A 6,000-nucleotide genomic window follows, 5' to 3' on the forward strand; every position below is an offset into this window, starting at 1 on the left:
CAACTGAGCCACCCAGGTGCCACCATAGGGTTTCTATATATAAAATTATATCATCTATGAACAAAAATCATTTTACTTCTTTCTTTCCAATTTGGATTTCTGTGTTTACTTCCCTACAGCTCTGGCTAGAGCTTACAATAAAAGTTGAATTGGAGAGAAAACATGTTTGACACTAATAATAATGATAAGATGGCATATGTCAGGCAGTAAGCTTAGTATTTCATATTTGTGTTCCTTTTTACAGTGCTAAAAAAAATAGATATTATCATCCCCATTTTAGAGACAAGAAGAATGAAGCAGAGACTAGATAAGTTGCATGAGGTCACACATCTAGAAAATGAGAGACCTGGAGTTTGAATCAGATGTGTGTGACTTCAAAAACTATATACTGTCCTATATACTTTGTCTTTATGTCAATTATACAAGCAGTGCCATTAATGCATTTTCCAAGTTTATGCATTTTTCATTTGCTATGTATCTTTTTTACTCACTAATTTGTTTCAAAGGAAGGAGACTTATCTAACCAAAATTTACATTTTGTGGCTATTTGAAATTTTAAATATTTGCTGTTTGGAAAAAGGCTGAGTGTAAAATCTTTAATTAGAGCAGATGAATGCTCTATTCTTCCAAAACTGTGATAAAATCAATCAAGAGAAGTCATGGGTGACTTTTGGAGTTTGCATCATAAATGACAAATCAGCTACACAGAAAATCCAAAGATTCTTTAGGCTCAACTTATATTTTATCTGAATTACTAATTAAAGCCAGACAGAGTGCCTATATTTGTGTGATGATGCATGAAAAATGAAGATAAGTAATTTTGTATTTGTCTTTTAGGAGCAAATACACCATTATAAGAGAAAGCATAGATTAGCATCCTTCTTGGCATATACCAAAAATGAGCCTATTTATATGAAAGAAATGTAATTGCACAAGATGTACAGAGCATTAGTTTGGCAAGAAGATCAATCCTGTACTCTGCTGTATGACTATGACTCAGATTTCCTTATCTTTTCCATAGTTTTATAGTCACTCTTTCACTTAACATCCTTTTCTTTCCCAAAATACTTGCTGCTTTGTTCAACAATTTTCAATAGTCCCAGGAAATGAGCAGCAACAGCAGCAAAAGGCTCACTTCTGGAAGAATTAACTAGTTCAAGAGTTATCTGATGAAAAAAAAACAGCAGGAGTGATAGTCTTGCTTATAGTGAGGATTTTTAAAGGTTCAAGAAAATAAATAGTTCTAATCTGCTAGATTCAGTGTAAATTTCTGATTATTATATATATGTATTTCTGATTATTATGGATATAGTATGCTTCCCTGCATACCCTATGTAGAGACAGACCTTACAGTTAGAAGGCTCTCTGTTAAGCACTAGGTGATATAAATATGTATAAGACTTGAAACCTTCCAACTACGTTTTAAGAGTAGATGAAATATAATAGAACTAACTTGGTAACATAAGGGCTATCTGAATAATTCAGAATTCTGTAGAAAGAAAAAAATTAAAATAAGTACTTTTGTCCTGCTTTGTGATACAGCTACACAATAACAGAATAAAAGAAGTTGAAACTAAAGTCATTGAGGAGAATAAAAAAAGGCACAAAGACAAATAACTTAGAGAATTAAGGAAGTCAACTTTTAGAATGGAAACAGACTTATTTCAGCTGCTGCTAAGGTACTTGGTCCTTCTAAGGAAGCTAAGACCATGATGGGATGAGGCCCTCACTTCATCCTAAACCAGCATCCAATGCCAGCATCACCAGTCCATCACCTGCCTGTACAATGGCCTCCTTCTCAGAGCTCACCTGCATCTACTTGACCTTCATCCTGCATGATGATGAGGTGATGCAGAATGGGATCACCTCATCATGATGATGAGGTGATGCAGGTCAGGGGAGATGAGATGAATGCCCTCATTAAATCACCTGGTGTAAATGTTGACCCTTTCTGGCTGAGCTTGTCTGAAAAGTCCCTGGCCATTGTCAACATTGGGAGCCTCATCTGCAATGTTGGGGCTTGTGGATCTGTCCTGGTAGCTGGTGCTGCACCAGCAGGAGGTCCCATTCCCTCCACTACTGCTGTCCCAGCTGAGAAGGAAGTAGAAGCAAAGAAGAATTTGAGAAATCTGATGATGACATGGGCTTTGGTCTCTTTGATCACACTTCTTCTGTAACCTGTTCAATAAAAAGCTGGACTCTTGGGGGGAAAAAAGTAGGTGTGATAGAGACAGAACTTGCAAGAGACATAGATAGAAAATAGGTTCTTCATATAAGAAGAAAATTACCTGGCAATGAATGAGTAGGAAATATTAGAATAGCACCTAACATTGAAAATATGGGGGTTTAAATGCTATATTAGGGTCACAGGTAGAAATTTTTATCTTTTGAGCAAAAATAACTAATGTGAAAGGATGCATCTGCATCCTTTTCATCAGACCCATATTGGGAAGGGATTTGCAAATTCAGACTGAGATGGAAGAGTCAATATCGTAAAGCAAAAACTTGTCTCAACCCAAGAAATGACTGGTAATAGATAGATAGTGGTAGTGTAAGTTATACCAATGTAAATAATAGTGAATGCCGTGTTACTGAAAGCATTCAATCAGAACTTAAATGACTATATGTCACTATATGTCGGGGTGTCATAGAGAGTAAATAATTAGAATAAGTAAATGACTTTTAAACTTCATTTTAAATCCAAGATATTATTTTTCTATCATGTTAATTTCCTTTGTTTATATTGCTTTTCCTGATTCTATTCCCCTAGTTATAAAAATTTCATTTATTTCTCCTTGTTGTAAATATCAATTGCAAAATCTATCACTATGCCTGTGTTTACTACTGCATGTTATTTACTGCAGTAAAAATTATGACTAAGGAAATACGAAGAGTGGAAAACATCCTTTCAGGAGATAACATCTCATTAAATATGCAACTTGTGTCAAAAATTTAATGCTATTATAATTTTTTATTATTACAGAATTAAAATATATTCTTTGTAGAAAATTTAGAATTCAAATGAAATATAAATCATCCAGTGGGCTAAGGAAAGAAAACATTTTTTAAAAAATCTTCTCCCTTCCTCTCCTTCCATTTTTTGGAACAGAGGATTAATATTATAAGCTATATGGTCTGGAATGCTGCTAGGGCATACTTTCTAGTAGAATCACTGTATTTTTAAAAAGTTAAACACACCTTCTGTCATGTGAGGACATAATGAGAAGACAGGCATCTGTGAGCCAGGAAGTAGACCCTCACCAGATACCAAATATGCCAGCTCCTTGATCTTGGGCTTACTAGCCTCCAGAACTGTGAGTGAATGACAACATGGAAAAACTCACCACAATAAACAGAACAAGAGGCAGCACTGACTGCCAGGGACCTAATCAGTATGGATATAAATAACATGTCAGAACTAGAGTTCAGAATAATGATTATAAAGATACTAGCTGGGCTTGATAAAAGCACAGAAGATGCTAGAGAATCCTTTTCTGGAGAAACTAAATAACTAAAATCAAGTCAAAATAAAAAAGGCTATTAATGAGATGCAATAAAAAATGGAGTTTCTATCTGTGAGAATAAATGAGGCAGAAGAGAGAATTAATGATATAGAAGACAAAATATTAGAGAATAAAGAAGATAAAGAAAGAGAGATAAAAAACTACTGGATCACTAGGGGAGAATTCGAGTGATAAGTGATACCATAAAGTGAAACAGTATTAGAATAGTTGGAATCCCAGAAGAAAAAGAGAGAGAGGCATAAGGTATATTTGACCAAATTATAGCTGAGAACTTCCCTAATCTGGGGAAGGAAACAGGCATTCAAGTCCAGGAGACACAGAGAACCCACTTCAAAAATCAATAAATATAGGTCAACACCTTGACATATAATAGTGAAGCTTGCAAATTTCAGAAACAAAGAGAAAATCCTGAAAGCAGCTCAGGACAAGAGGTCCTTAACCTACAAGGCAGAAATGTTAGACAGGCAACAAACCTATCCACAGAGATCTGGCAGGCCAGAAAGGACTGGCATGATATATTCAGGGTGCTAAATGAGAAAAATATGCAGCCAAGAATACTTTATCCAGCCAAGGGTATCATTCAGAATAGAAAGAGAGATAAAGAGCTTCCAGGACAAACAGAAACTAAAAGAATTTGTGATCACTAAGCCAGCCCTGCAAGAAATAATAAAGGGGATCCTTTAAGCAAAGAGAGAGCCCACAAGTAACATAGACCAGAAAGGAACAGAGATAATAGAAAGAAGCCGTGACTTTACAGGTAATGCAATGGCACTAAATTCATATCTTTAATTACTGTGAATGTAAATGGGCTAAATGCCCCAATCCAAAGACACAGGGTATTAGATTGGTTAAAAAAGCAAGACCCATTGATATGCTGTCTGCAGGAGACTTGTTTTAGACCTGAAGACACCTCCAGATTGAAAGTGAGGGGATGGAAAACCATTTATGATGCTAGTGGACATCAAAAGAAAGCTGAGGAGGCAATTCTTATTTAGATATTAAACCAAAGACTGTAATAAGAGATGAGGAAGTATATTATATCATAATTAAAGGGTTTATCCAACAAGAAGATCTAACAATTGTAAATGTTTATGTCCCTAACAGGGGAGCAACCAATTATACAAACAAATTGATAACAAAATTAAGGAAACACATTGATAATAATACAATGATAGGGAACTTTAGCACCCCACTTGACTCAATGGACAGATCATCTAAGCAGAAGATCAGTTAGGGAACAAGGGCTTTGAATGACACACCGGACCTGATGGACTTCACAGATATATTGAGAGCATTCCATCCTAAAGCAACAGAATACACGTTCATCTCAAATGCACATGGAACATTCTCCAGAATAGATCACATACTGGGTCACGAATCAGGTCTCAACTGGTACCAAAAGATTGGAATCACTCCCTGCATATTTTCAGACCACAATGCTTTGAAACTTGAACTCAATCACAAGAGGGAATTTGGAAAGAACTCAAATACATGGAGACTAAAGAGCATCCTACTAAAGAATGAATGGGTCAACCAGGAAATTAAAGAAGAATTTAAAAATTTCATGGAAAAAATTAAAATGAGAACACAACTTTTCAAAACCTTTGGGATATAGTAAAGGCGGTTCTAAGAGGGATGTATATAGCACTACAAGCTGTTCTCAAGAAACTAGAAAAGTCTCAAATACACAACCTTATATTACACCTAAAGGAACTGGAGAAAGGACAGCAAATAAAGCCTAAACCCAGCAGGAGAGGAGTATTAATAAAGATTAGAACAGAAATCAATGAAATAGAAACCAAAAGAACAGTAGAACAGATCAATGAAACTAGGAGCTGGTTCCTTGAAGGAATTAATAAGATCAATAAACCCTTGACCAGACTTACCAAAAAGAAAAGAGAAAGGACCCAAATTAAGAAAATCATGAATGAGAGAGGAGAGATCACAACCAACACCAAAGAAATACAAACAATTATAAAAACATATTACAAGCAACTATGTTCCAATAAATGAGGCAATCTGGAAGAAATGGATGCATTCCTAGAAACATAAACGACCAAACCTGAAACAGGAAGAAATAGAAAACCTGAATAGACCCATAACCAGGAAGGAAATTGAAGCAGTCATCAAAAATCTCCCAACAAACAAGAGTGCATGGCTAGATGGCCTCCTAGGGGAATTCTACCAAACATTTAAAGAAGAATTAATAACTTTTTCTGAAGCTGTTTCAAAAAATAGAAAGGAAAACTTCCAAATTCTTTCTATGAGGCCAGCATTACCTTGATTTCAAAACCAGACAAACATCCCACCAAAAAGGAAAATTGCAGGCCAATATCCCTGATGAACATGGATGCAGAAATTCTCACTAAGATACTAGCCAATAGGATCCAACAGTACATTAAAAGGATTATTCACCACAACCCAGTGGAATTCATTCCTGGACTGCAAGGGTGGCTCAGCATCCTCAAATCAATCA

General features: G+C 35.6%; 1 pseudogene; it reads left to right on the forward strand.

Annotated features, from left to right (window-relative positions):
* Positions 1 to 1,786: 1,786 nt before the first annotated feature.
* Positions 1,787 to 2,263, forward strand: LOC105234971 (annotated as a pseudogene).
* Positions 2,264 to 6,000: the final 3,737 nt, after the last annotated feature.

This window comes from Ailuropoda melanoleuca, chromosome 14, assembly GCF_002007445.2.
Source record: "Ailuropoda melanoleuca isolate Jingjing chromosome 14, ASM200744v2, whole genome shotgun sequence".
Lineage (NCBI taxonomy): Eukaryota > Metazoa > Chordata > Mammalia > Carnivora > Ursidae > Ailuropoda > Ailuropoda melanoleuca.